Consider the following 14,720-nt stretch of genomic DNA (forward strand, 5'->3'; position numbering starts at 1 on the left):
ACGGGGGCTTGGGGTTCTGGGGGCTTGTCGCCCCCGGGCTTGGGCCTGTGGGGATCGGGGATCTTGGGCTCTGGCGGGCGGGTTGCCGGGCTCTGGGCCGGCTTGCTCTCTGGTGCCCGGTTCTGGGCAGGGGCCTTCGGCTCGCTGGTAGGTTGTGGGTTCAGGGGCTGGGGGGTTGGGTGTTTGGGGGCATGACCAGTGGCCCCTAAGAGGGGGTAGTTTGACCCAGCCTAGGTGTCTAGTGTGCTATGTGTTTTGAGAGATGTCCGAATGAGGGGTGGGTGTAGTATTTCTTCTGGGGTGGGGACTGGGTGGATCTCCTTGGGGGCGGCCCGGGACTGTGCATGGCCAACTGGCTGGCCCCTTTCCTGTGTGTGTGTGTGTGTGGGGGGGGGGGGCTCGCTCCCGGTGCTTCCTGGCTCTGTCGGCGGTTGGGCGGGCGCTCTTGGCCGGGTCATCCTGGTGGGGTTTGGCTTCATCTGGTGGCGGGCTGAATACGGTTTGTGGGGGTCTTGGCGGCCCTCGGGTGTGTGCGCCGCTGGTACTGCTTCTGGCGGCCCTTGGGGCTCTGTCCCTCTCTGGTCTGGAGCTCAGCGGGCCTGGCGGGCGGTGCAGATGGAGAGATGTCTTGGCCTCAATCCCTGGGTGAACCTTGGGGAACTGGGGGGGGCCTGTTGGGTCATTGGGGGAGCTGACTCCCTGTGGGAGCATTTGCTCTTACAGTTATATTTCTCCCCATCCCTCACCATGCACCTCCACCCTCTTCATTTCAATTCCATACATTTAGGGTTGTTTGGGCTCGGGTGTGCTGCAACAATTTTACATCTTTGTTGACCATAGCTACCTGGGACTCAATTTTATTGTACACCTTAGACATTCATTCATAACATCCTCATGACATTCATATATAGGAACTTGAGGTGGGCACATGGCTATGGGTGGTGGGATGACCTTACTCTCACCCCCTGTGCCTGTGCTCACTTACAACGGTTGCATTTAGACACTAGGGTTTGGATAGAGTTGGGGTGGAGGGGAAACTGGCACCATGCCAGCCTTTGCTCCTTCTTCTTTCCTTTTTAATGGCAGTATACAACAACACACATCAACAGCACATCTAGGGGCGGGGGTGTATGTGTCGGGGTCTTATTTTTATTTTTTTTATTTATTTTTTTATTTTTTTCCTCTTCCTACCCACCTAGTTCCCTGACTGCCATTCCGGGGGTGGGGTCCGGGAGAAGGGCAGGCCGTCGGGTGTTGACCAGGACTATGTGGGGGTTCAGGGTCTGGGGGTTGCCGTGGGCGGTGCTGGCGCTGTGCTCTCCCTGGGGTTGTTTGGACCCCCTGAGCTTGGCTCTTGGGTGCCATGGTTGGCCCGCTGGCCGGGGTGGCTGCCGGGGCCTGGCGGGCGGTCGGCTGGGGGTGCGTGCTTGGTTGTTGGCGGTGTGTGGGGGTGGTCGGTGGCGTGTCCTCTTCATGGTGGGGGGGTGTCCTGTCGGCGGGGCATGGCCTGGGCCGGGTCTGGGGTATTGGCTCTTCTCCGCTCGAGAATGAATGGGTTTACCTCCTGGGTTTGGGCATGGGCTGCCCCCTGTAGAGGGCGGGTACATGTCTTGGACCTGGGGGGTATAGAGTGTGTATCGGGAATAAGAATGAAATGTATCGTTATTGTATGTCTTTGAGTGAGTGAATGTGAGATTGAGGTTGGGATTGTGTGATTGTGTCTGTGTATGAATGGGTATTTGTTAGGCCGAGACTCGGACTGCCCCCTCTTTGATACAACTGGGGGTGCTTGGCATCACGCCCCTATCGCGCGGCCCCCTGGTGGGGTGTGCCCTTGCCTGCCGGCGCGTTTGGGGCCCTTGGTATCGGGGGCTGGGCGCTTGGGCGTGTGTCGGCTCAGCCTGGTGTCTGCCTGGTGGGGCTCGGGTCCTCTGGCCCTGTCGGGCCTTGGCCTGGGTGGTGTGAGTCCTCGGTGCCCGGGCCTCGGTGCCTGGACCTGGACCTACATCGGTGCGGCGGGTGCCGACGGAGGCCTATGAATTTGTCGCTGTTGGCCCCGGGGGGTCACTGTATGTGGTTGCTGGTGGGGATCTTCCGGTTCTCCCCTGTGGTCCGTTCTGGGGGGTGGGTGAGTGGTTCGTCCTGTATGGGTGGCTCTGGAGGCTCCGCGGTCGGGGTCCCTCCTGGGGTCTTGGGCTCTGGTCCCCCCTTTTTCATCTGCCTCTGGTCTTGGGGGTCGGGTCTCTGCTGCTTCACAGTTACTAATAAATGTTCTATTAGAGAAGCCTTATACACTTATGCATGCTCACAACCACACACAAATAGAAGCAGGGATGCTTATGTAGGCTTTATATGTAGATATATAGATATGTATGTGAGTGTATATTCATGTGTATGTATGTATGTTTGTATGTATATAGGCGTAGGTATGGGTATATATATTTATGGAAACTTACTGCAAAGCCATGAATATTTTAAGTTCTTTATACATATGTATTTTGTTGCTGTGTTTTGTCATGTTCTTTGCAGGTGAACAGACAGTGGCCGGGTGTTTTGACGTGTGCTCTCTTTGTGTATATTTCTTATATTTTGGAGTCTTACTTTGTCTTTTCTTTCTTTCTATCCTATTAAAAAAAAAAAAAAACTACACTAGATAGTCACTATAATAAATATTTCATAATAATGGTGTGGAGCGGATGGCTGTAAGGGGAGAAGGGAGGCCATCACAAAAAAAAAAAAAAAGGAAAAAAAAAAAGGCGTTGTTGGATATGTATACTTTGTTTATTTTGAATACTACTTGTATCTGCTAAACCTTATAAGTCAAATTACATGTCAAAATTCATAAATAAAGAAGAAGAAAAAAAATGCGTTGTTGGCAGCAGCTCCGCTGAGTGTTTTTTCTGTGGCGAGACGCTATGCGCGGGACGACGCCACTGCCTTCTTTGACGCAGAGTCACGCAGTGAATTGAATGATTCCTCCGAGAAAGGCGATGCGGAGCTGCCCCCTCCCTCCTGGGGAGCGTAGTGATGGAAGACAAGTGGACGAGCGGATGCTCAGCCACCTCGGATCTTCCCACATCAGCGACCACACCGCTCCCAGCCGTCGGCACCCTCCTCTCGTAGCTGCCCGGCATAATCTAGGAGGATGTTAACACAATGGACTTTCTATCCCCTGCCTCCCTTCGCCCTGATTGGATGATCTGGCAGCAAGGTTGGCTCCGCCCCGGCTCGTCGCCCTGACCCCATCTGGCCTCACTGTCCAGCTGTGACGTTACACTGGAATGAGGCTGTAGCTGGGCCTGGCAAGTTGAAGACATCCGTCTCCACCTTTGCCTCCATCTCCAGAGAGAAGGGTTTTACCGATCAGAGTCCCCCCCCCCCCCCCCAATGGAGCCAAGCCTTGCGGTGGCACTTGGGGCAAAAGCTTCCAGGATGGACCAGCAACCTGTCCCTCCAGGTAAGCATGACCAGATGGTGACAAGGTCTCCAACCGAGCTCACCAGAGCTCATTCCAGACAGCCGCAGTGAACAACAATGTCGCCCTGCTGGCCTACAGCATCTCTAAGAGGCTGGAAGAAGCAGACCTGCTGGAGGAGACAAAGAGCTTTCTATGTAAAGCTGCTGATGTCATCTTAAATATGTGCCACCTCTGCAATCTGCCTGTCCCGCATCGCTGCCTGGATGACCATGATCCAGAGGACCACTTGGCTCCACCTCCACCTTTCACCCAGAGGCGCTGCTTGGGGCCAACTTCAGGACCATCCTTGAGAAATTGCAGAGGTCCAAGGGGGTCTCAGAGACTGTACACCATCTGGTGATGTCACAGTCCATCTGCCCCTCCGGTCGTTGGAGGGACCGCCTAGGCCAGCAACAGCACCAGAGGCGATCCACAGCTGTGGCAGCGACTTCTCGCCCCGCTCCTCCGCCGGCCCTTTCCACCAGGTAACAGATCCTTGAGGGGAAGGTATGTGTTTTTTGATGATGTATGTTTTTGATATAAAACAGAAACACCTCTGAAAGTAAAGTTTTTCATATGAGGCTGTCCGATCAGCTGATCTCTCAGCTGCCTCTCTTCACACATTTCCTACACAGAATGAGCTGGCAACCTCTAAACAGCGTTTTAAATGGCATCACAGTTCAGTAAATATCACAAAAGACTCGTCTGCCACATCAGCTAATATGATGTTTTTTCAGCAGACCGAGTCTGGCAAAATCCCTCGTTTTCAGCCAGAGCCCGTTTTTAATCTCTGCTGTTTTCTGCCCACTCACAGCGCAGCGGGAGTAAACATGTTTCTCCACGACAGCTGCAGCCTCCAACGAAACGGCGTCTCACTCAGAAAGCGCTCACGCCTCCTCTCAGTGCGCGCCGGCTCACCTCAGCTCTATGTGAGACCGCAGCCTGGGCCCAGCACAGAGGCACACATACATCCCTTTTTTCTGTTGGAGACCCCCTTGGTCTCCCCCAGAGAATCTCTGGAGCGAGTGATGGCAGTAAGGTTTTTTTTAGTCTGGTTGATGTTCATGAGAAATATGACACAACACAAATGCGTGCCCGCTCTCCGAGCGCTACTCAGAGTGGCAGCGAGTGTGTTCCCTGGACAGATGGAAGGACCATCTGATCAGAAGGGGTTACACGCTGCAGTTTGCAGCTCAACCCCCACTGTTCAGAGGGATTATAGAGATGGTTCTGTCTTCTCCAGAACAGAGCTTGTCTCTCCAGTCAGAAGTTCAGGAATTTCTGATGAAAAACGTGATTGCCAGAGTTCCCAACGGAGAGGAAAATACGTTTTTTTTCCTTCCACTACTTTCTGGTTCTGATAAAAGCTGGAGGGATGAGATCCATTCTCGACCTGTTCATGTTCAGCAATTCAATCATGGGGAGACAATTCCACATGCTGACAAACAGCTGCTGGAGAACTTCACCAGAACGACTGGTTTTCACCTCCATAGAGCTGAAGAGCGCATATTTTCACATTACCATCATTCTGAAATACCCCACGCACGTTCTCGAAATGTGTGGAGACGGCTCTGCAGTCGTTACACATGGCAGGAATGAAAATTCTTTTTACCTGGACAATCTGCTTTTATTAGCTCGATCCAGTTAGAAAGCTGTCGCACAGACCAAAACGCTAGTGTTACACCTGCTAAACCTAGTGTTTCTATAAACTGGGAAAAACTTTTGTTCGTCCGTCCCAGATGATTGTTTATCTGGAAGTGGAGCTAAATTCAACTACAATGAGAGCCGTTTATCACAGCTTAGAGCTCTGTCAGCTCAGCTCCGCCATGTCAAACCCAGCTCCGCCGTGTCAAACCCAGCTCCGCCGTGTCAAACCCTGCAGCGTAGTGACAGTCTGCCTGTCATGCGACACCTGGGACGATGTCAGCGGCCCACATCATGGTTCCGTTGGGCCTACTTCACATGAGATGCCTTCAGAGATGGTTCGCCCGCCTGCGCCTAGATCCTGTGTGCCAGAAGAGGCGGATTATCTTTGTGCCCCCCTTCCATGAGAACCTATCTGAATCACTGAGGAAACCTCCTCATTCTGTCAGAGGGAGTTCCCATCAGCAGGCCTATGTCACACGTCACAGTTTTCACAGACGTGTTCCTGTCAAGCTGGGAGGTATGTGTCTGTCCCAAGAAGTGGGAGCACAGTGGCTGGACCACATGTCGCTTTACATAACGTGCTAGAATGTTTTTCACCGTCTGAAATGTGACTCAGCATTTTGACCCTGCTGCGGGATCAGCATTTTCTGATCCACACAGACAACAAGGTGACAGCAGTTTACATAAACCGTCAGGGAGAGGTGCTCTCAGCGCAACTGTTATGCATCGCGAAACAGCTGTTGTGTTGGCCACACAGAAACCTGCTCTCCATAAGAGCAGTGTACTTTCCCAGCGTCCTGAACAGGCGAGCGGATATCATGTCGAGGTGCGGTCCCCGCCACATTGACTGGAGCCTCCATACCGAGCTGATTTCTCAGATTTGGAGCAGGTTTTGGCCGAGCAGCAATGGCTCTGTCCGCCGCACGGGAGAACGCCCAGTGTCAATTATGGTTCTCACTGAGCCCACGAGATGACCCATTGTTAGGAGTGGACGCCTTTGCTCACAGCCCGTGGCCAAAAATGCTCCTTTATGCATTCCCTCCAGTCCTGCCGATATCATGGACCTTGGACCGGGTCCAGGAGGAAGAACCATCAGTCATCCTCGTAGCTCCTGAATGCATATGCGCTCCGTGGTTCCCAAATCTGCAGTGACTGATATCAGTTCGGCTGTGGAAACTGCTGTGGGGGGGGGGGCGCTCTCCTCCAGGCAGGAAGAGCGATCAGGAGTTACCCAGAAATAGGTCAGCATCTTTGGGTCTGTCCGCTGAACAGATCCATTTAGAAAAAGATGGGCCTCCCACAGGATGTGCTGCGTACGTTCAGGGTGCACGAGCTGCTTCCACCACAACGCTGTACACATCAAGTGGACAGTTCTTCAGCGCTGGTGTGCAGAGAAAGGCATGGAGGCCATCTCATGTCCACTAGGTGGCATGCTGTTTTTTGCAGCAGCTGATGGACAGAGATCTAGCGTTCAGTACAATTAAAAGTTATGCTGCAGGTATTTCTTCCTGTCATGAGGGCTTCGGTGACAAAACAGTTCTTAATCACCCGTTGATGAAGCGTTTCCTGAAAGGTGTATGGAGACACAGACCTGTGTCACGTCCACTAGCTTCACAGTGAGACCTAATGATGGTCCTACACCAGGTGTGCCCAACCAGTCGCTCGCGGGCGACCAGAGCTGGTTCCCAGTCGCCCGCGAAGCGAAGCCTTGACTTGTATTCTCACAGACATAGTCTCGCGAGTTTTGGGTGCAGTGACACAGTGCTCTCACGAGACTTTAGGCTCAGTCGTGGAGTAATGTCGGTGCGCAGAAAACATGGATGGAAAACTAGCGAACAAGCAAACGAAAACTTATTATTTTCACACAGAGTGGGAGGAGGAGTATTTTTTTGTTTATTCTAATTCGAAGTCCATTTGCCTCATCTGTAATTCGAGCGTTGCCTTACCCAAAAAGTGTAACTTGGAGCGGCATTTCAAGACGATGCACAAACGGTTTGAGACAGATTTCCCTCTTAAAAGTTCTTTAAGGACTCAGAAAGTGCGGGAGCTAAAAAACAAGCTTGCAGCCCAGCGTCTTCACTCGCCCCAGCACAAAAGGTAAAGCTGCTACGATAGCTTCGTACCGTGTTAGCCGCATCCTGGCTCAACATAAGAAGTCTTTCAGCGATGGACAAGTTATGAAAGAAGCGTTTATTGAGGCTGCAGATGCGCTTTTTCATGATTTTAAAAATAAAAGTGAGATCGTAGCTGCTATTAAAGACGTGCAGTTGTCCAGACAAACAGTGACACGGCGATGTGAGGGAATGTCTGTGGATGTGGAGGAGCAGCTAAAAAAGGACGTGGAACAATGCGTGTTTCTCTCTTCAGTTTGATGAGTCGACAGACATGGTGGATGTAGCCCAGCTGTGTGTTTTTATCAGAATGGCCTTTGCAGACATGAGTGCAAAAGAGGAGCTGCTCACCATCTTGCCTTTGAAGGGACACACAAGAGGAGAAGATATTTTTAATGTGTTTATGGAGTTTGTTAATAAAAGCAACTTGCCCCTCTTTAAACTAATTTCTATAACAACTGATGGCGCTCCAGCAATGACTGGTCACACCAGTGGATTTGTTGCACTCTGCAAGCAGAATGATGCTTTCCCAGACATTTTGCACTATCACTGCATCATCCACCAACAGGCCCTGTGTGGGAAGATTTTAAACATGAAGGAAGTGATGGATGTTGCCATGAAAACTGTGTGCTCTATAAGGGCCAGGAGTCTGCAGAGGAGGTTGTTCCGAGCTCACTTGGAGGAGGCAGGAGCAGACCACACAGACCTGCTGCTGCACATGGACGTCAGGTGGCTAAGCAGAGGTAAATTTCTGGACAGATTCAGTGAGCTGTTGCCTGAGATCAGGGATTTTCTGAAGCTGTCAGATCATGGTGAACATTCAAAACTAGCGGACACCCAGTGGCTTTTGGATTTAGCCTTCCTCACAGATCTCACCAGCCTGCTCAATGAACTGAATTTGGAGCTTCAGGGAAAGGACAAAAACATAATCCACATCAGTGGCGGATTCACCGTCGGGCACGACGGGACACTTCCCGGTGGCCTGGTTGCCGAGGAACGGGACTAAAGGCTCGGTTCGGGTCGCACGGACTTTATTATTTTAAATAAACAATTCACTTTTGCCTGGGCTCAGGTCTCACGCTGCACTGCAGCGACAGAGAAAGCCTGGCACATCCCCCGGCCGTGTCACGATTCACGCCTGTCTGATTTAAATTCTTTTCACTCTGTTCACTGCTTGGTGTCTGTGGACTCTTTTTCTTTTCTATCTTTCTCTTGTTGTTTGTTTTTCTTGGTTTTCAGACTTCCTGCTCTGCAGCACTCTTCTCCTCTCTGCTGGCTGCATGTGACTTTAAGTTTGTCTTCTCTTCACCACACTCCACACTGATTACTTCTCATTAGCTGCACCTGTTGCTGCACCCTCTATAAACCTGACCGGCTCACAGGGTGAGTGCCGGCTAGAGGAGCCGGAAGTGAAACGAATTCTGGCGAGTAAAAAGTCGATTTCTAAGGCGGTTTTGGCATAATCTGGACTGTGAGTAGATTAAGATGGCTAGTTATAGCGGGGGATGTTCAGAAGATGAAACTATGGACACAGGTTGGGCTTTAGTAGAAAACAGAAAAGGGGGAGGAGGGAGAGATAAGAGTAAAAAAGGACTAAATGTAGGCAAAAGATCTTTGGAAGATGAGGAAGAAAGTGTTGAGATGAGGAAGAAAAAAATGACGGAAGAATCTAAAGTAATCCTGAAATTTAAAACGGGACAAGATATGATTGGGGTGAGTCCGATCAGCTTATCTAGTGGACTAAAGAAAGTTATCGGAGATGTGGAAATGGCTAAAGTCCTAAGGGATGGGAGCCTTCTTATTGTCTGTAAGAATGTTGAACAAAAGAACAAGACATTAAAACTCCAAATGGTATGTAAAAAAGAAGTGGTGGAGAGGAAAGTAGTAGGGGAAGAAAGAGGAACAAGAGGAGTGATATCGGGGATTCCGGTTGGAGAAAACTTGGAGGAATTAAAGAAAGTAATAAAAGGAGGAGAAGTTTCAGGCATTAAACGATTGCAGGCTTTTAGAAATGGGGAAAGATTGGACAGTACATCTGTGTTACTGGAATTCAAAGATAAAGTTAAACCTGATAAAGTTATGATTGGGTACATGAGTTTCAACGTAAGAGTTTATGTTCCACCACCTATCAGATGCTACAAATGCCAAAGGTTTGGTCATTTTGCAAATGTGTGTAGAGGAAAACAAAGATGTGGTAAATGTGGAGGTGAACACCCTTATGGGGAATGTGGAGAGAATCCAGTTAAGTGTTGTAACTGTGGAGGCAATCACACTGCAGCTTATGCGGGGTGTGTGGTCAGGAAAGAAGCAGCTGAAGTCCAGAAAATTAAAACTGAAAGAAAAATTACTTATGCTGAAGCAGTGAAAGAGGTGAAAAGTACGGAAAATGTTAACAAAACAAAGTCAGAAAAGAAAAAAGAGATAGAAGATACTCAAAATAATATCACATTAGAAAAGCTGATTCCATTTCTGGCATATATCATAAACTGTTCAGAGCAAGCAAGGACTAAGACTGAAAAAATAAAAATCATAGTAAAGGCAGCAGCAAAATTCTTTAATGTCAAAGATCTGTCATGGGAGAAAATTCAGGATGAACTTAGATGTGGAGAAGGATCATCTGAAAATGAAGCTCCTCAAATCGCTACATGACTCTAATATTACAATGGAATGCTCGAAGTTTAATAGCTAACGGTCAAGAATTTAAAGGGTTCATTAACGAATTAAATAAAAAACCAGACATAGTATGTATTCAAGAAACATGGCTTAAATCAACAATGCAATTTAGTATTCAAGGGTATGCAGTTTTACGTAAAGATAGAATAAACGGGAGTGGAGGAGGATGCGCCATATTTATAAAGGAAAACTTAAAATTTGCTCAAATACAATTAAATACAGATCTAGAACTTAATGCAGTTAAAGTTTGGACAAATAATGAAACTATTAAAATAATTAATTATTATAATCCTTGTAAGAAAATAGAAAAAGCAAAACTCGAAATGATCCTTAGACACTGGAGAGGGAAAATAATTTGGTGTGGGGACTTCAATGCACATAGCACTTTGTGGGGAGAACAAGATGACTATAATGGTGGGGTCTTAGAAGAAATAATTGAAGAAAAAGAAATGGTAGTGTTAAATAATGGTGTAGGCACTAGGGTAGATTTGGTAAGAGGTAAAGAATCAGCTCTTGATTTGACACTGGTATCTCAATCTTTGGCAGATAATTGCAACTGGAAAGTATATAAAAATAGCACTTTAGGTAGCGATCATTATCCACTTTTTATTGAAGTAGGAATGGATATAGAAGAAGAACAGGTAGTTAGTCAAGGGAAATGGAGGTTTAGGGATACAAATTGGGAAAGCTATAAAAGAATAAGTGAAGGTAGTATGGTGAATATAGATATAAATAAACCAATAAATGAATTAAGTTTAGCAATTAGTAATTGTATTGTGCATGCAGCAAACACAGTCATTCCTAGAAGTAAAGGGGTTAAAAAAAAGAAGATAGTTCCTTGGTGGACTTTAGAATGTTCAATAGCAATTAAATCAAGAAACAAGGCCTATAAAAATCTCAAAAAATATATTTGCTTCCAAAATCTAATAAATTATAAAAGAAAACAAGCAGAAGTCAGGAGAATTATAAGAAATGCTAAGAGGGATTACTGGAGTAAATACTGTGAATCATTGGGGAAAAATACAGCATTAGACAGGGTTTGGAATACCATTAAAAAAATGTCAGGTAAATCAAAAGAATACTTTTTCCCAGTAATAAAAGATAATGGTAACACCATAATAGATAATAAGAATAAAGCTGAAATATTAGCAAAAGCATTTACTAAGATACATAGTATGGAGAATCTTAGTAATATTGAAAAAAAGGGACGGGAAACGACATTAAATAATCACAGTGAGTTGCTATGTAATGATGAAGATGATGAGAATTTTTTGAATATGAAATTTTCGTTAAAGGAATTAAATAGAGCATTAAAAAACTCTAGTAAATCAACACCTGGGGAGGATCAAGTTAACTATATTATGTTGAATAATCTTAGTGAAAAAAGTAAGAAGATATTATTAGAAATGTATAATAAGATATGGGAGGAAGGAATTCTACCAGATAAATGGAAAGAGGCTATAATTATTCCCATTTGTAAACCTGGAAAAGATCCACATTTAGCTGAGAGTTATAGGCCGATAGCATTAACATCATGTATTGGTAAGGTGATGGAAAAGATGGTGAATAACAGATTAATATATTTTCTGGAATCTAAGGAGAAGATTAAACCATATCAATTTGGATTTAGGAAAGGAAGAAGTACAATAGATCCTATAATATATTTGGAACATGAAATCAGGAGGGCCCAGGTGAACAAAGAGGTATTAATAGCAATCTTTTTGGATATAGAAAAAGCATATGATATGTTGTGGAAAGAAGGTTTATTGATTAAAATAAAACAAATGGGATTAAGGGGTAAAATATATAGATGGATTAAAAACTTTTTAACTGGAAGAAATATAAAAGTTAGAATAGGTAGTGAAGTGAGTTCAAAGCATCAAATTGAAAATGGTACTCCTCAAGGAAGTATAATAAGTCCTATGTTATTTGTTATAATGATTGATGATATGTTTAGTAAAATAGACAAAGCTTTCGGAGTGTCATTATTTGCAGATGATGGTCTTATTTGGAAAAGGGGAAAAAATTTAGAATTTATAAATAAGAAAATGCAAGAGGCAATACATAATGTTGAAGATTGGGCCTTAAAATGGGGTTTTAGAGTGTCAATATCTAAATCCAAGTTTATTACTTTTACTAATAGGAAAATGAATGCTAATGTAAATCTTAAATTATATGAGAAAGATGTAGAAAAGATAGATCAGATTAAATATTTAGGAATCTGGTTTGACAAAAAACTTACATGGAAAATACATGTAAGGAAAATAGTTGAGAAAAGTAAAAAAATTTTAAATATAATGAGATGTTTAAGAGGTAAAGATTGGGGAGCTAGTGGGAAAGTATTAAAAACGATATACATAGGACTAATCAGGTCAGTAATTGATTATGGATGTGTTGTATATAGTTCAGCGTCTAACAGTTTATTAAAAGAAATTGATAGAATCCAATATCAGGCCTTAAGAATTTGCTGTGGAGCAATGAAAACTACCCCAGTATCAGCCTTACAAGTTGAAATGGGTGAGATGCCATTAGAGATCAGAAGGAAACAACTAGCCATTAATTATTGGGCAAATATTAAAGGCCATAAGGAAAACTATCCTCCAAATGTTACATTACAACCTTGTCAAGAAAAAGTAAAAAATACAAAAATTTATAGTTTTGGATGGATTATAAATAATGAGATAAGTGAGCTAGGAATAAGTCATTATTTAATTAGTCCTGTGGTGAATATTCCTGAAACTCCACCTTGGTTAACTGAAAATCCTGAAGTCGATTTAAGATTATTGGAAAAAGGCAGACAAATAGAAAAAAAAGAGGTCGAAAGGTATGTAAATAATGAATATGCTGAATTTCTACAAATATATACGGATGCTTCTAAAATGGTAAATGGTAAAATTGGAATAGCATTTATAGTTCCGGACTTAAATATTATGAAAAATAAAAGAGTAACAGACAGAATGACAGTCTATACAGGTGAGCTAATGGCTATTTTAATGGCTCTAGAATGGTGTGAAGAAACGGGAAAGAAGGAAATATTGATTTGTTCAGATTCAAGTAGTGCATTAATAAGTATTTTAGAACAGAATTCAGATACAAGACAAGATATCATATTGAATATTGGTCAATTAATTTTTAGAATCAAAGAGTTTGGATCCAGGGTAAAGTTGATTTGGATTCCTGCTCATATTGGAATAATAGGAAATGAATTGGCGGATCAATTTGCTAAAAGTGCAGCGAAAAGGGATAAGGTTGAAGTAAATATGAAAATAAGCAGAAATGAAATCAAAAGTATAAGTAAAATATATTTTAAAAAGAAATGGCAGGAATTATGGGATGGAGAAGAAAAGGCAAGATTTTATTATAGCATCCAAAGGAAAGTAGGGGAATGTAGGGAAGGAAATAGAAATAGAAGAGAAGAGGATATTATATCTAGACTAAGATTTGGGCATACGGGGCTGAATAGTACGCTGAAAATAATTAATAAACATAGTACAGGTATGTGTAATTTTTGTGGAGAGTCAGAAACGGTGCAGCATATTCTTCTAGAATGTAGTAAATACAGCCGGGAAAGAGAGTTGTTAATTAGAGAGATGAATAGTAATAAAATCAATTTAGATGTTAAAAATTTGCTGCAAAGATCTTCTGAAAATATAATTTTTAACAGCATTTTTAGGTTTCTCAAGATGTCAGGCATTATGGGGAGAATATAATGATAGGACATCTAATCTATACTCCAGTCTGGAAGGTGGCGGTAATGCACCTATAAGTTGTTTGCCAACCGCCATTAAACATAAAAGAAGAAGAAGAAGAAGAAGGGTGAGTGCCAGATAGTCGAAAACAGTTTACCTGCCAGTAGTTATCCCGCGCTTCTGTCTCCTGATTCCCTCATAGTCTCCTGTTCCTTCATAGTTTCTCTCCTGCCCAGTTTGTTTGCCTGCCCTGCTCCTGTCCCTCTTCCTGGTCTTTATATCCTCACCTCCTCGTGCTGCTTCATGGTTTTGGACTCCTGCTCGCCTGACTTCGCCTCCAGCCTGCTCCTCATTGGATCTACGTCTCCTCTCATCGGTTTACGACTCACGCCTGCCTCTCACTGTCTTCTCGCCTGCTCCTGTTTGGTACCGTCGTTTTCCTTCGCTGCAGCCGGCTGACTCCTCTCACCAGGATCACCCCTCCTGCAGTGAATCCATCCAGCTGGAACGTCTCCTCTCTTCTGAGTCCCCTTCAACCAGAGAAACGGTTAGTGGTTACCTTTCTCAGACATTTGCTCTCGCTTCTGTCTACTGCCTGGCCACTAACCATTCTCTTCCTGTCTACAGACTCGTTCCAGCCTTTGACCCAGTGATCGACACCAGAACCAGACTCACTTTTGAGAAACGAGGGTTTCTATAATAAATTTTGTAATCTAAGTCTCTCTGTTGTGGTGATTTTGGTCCAGAGTTGAAGGGGTTCGTTACAGGCCGGGCCGGCCCCCTCCCTTCCTTTTCTGTGTGTCACAGAGCAGAGACACACACACACACATTGCGCCCGCCCCCCTCCCCGCCCTAGGACTCGCGCTCCCGACGGTGTTGGCGCGCGGTGCGTGCATCTCTGAGTTGTAGAATGGAGCAACAGAGACAGCCAAAGAAGAGGAAAGGTGGAGCAGAGAGAGAGAGGATAAAAAAGAGAAAAGCTCTGGCCGCGGATGCTGCTAAGTGCTATAAATTAATGTTTGTTCGTAATGGAGCAGGTAAGAGAAAGGTTCTCTTATAATCTCTTCTTCAGGGATCTCTTCTTCTTATAAGTTTTTTTATCTTTTTTTTTACAAAAGTGAGTAAAAATGTGTTTAATGTTTA

Source organism: Nematolebias whitei, chromosome 15 (assembly GCF_014905685.2).
Source record: "Nematolebias whitei isolate Nwh7 chromosome 15, NemWhi1, whole genome shotgun sequence".
In the NCBI taxonomy this organism is placed as follows: Eukaryota; Metazoa; Chordata; class Actinopteri; order Cyprinodontiformes; family Rivulidae; genus Nematolebias; species Nematolebias whitei.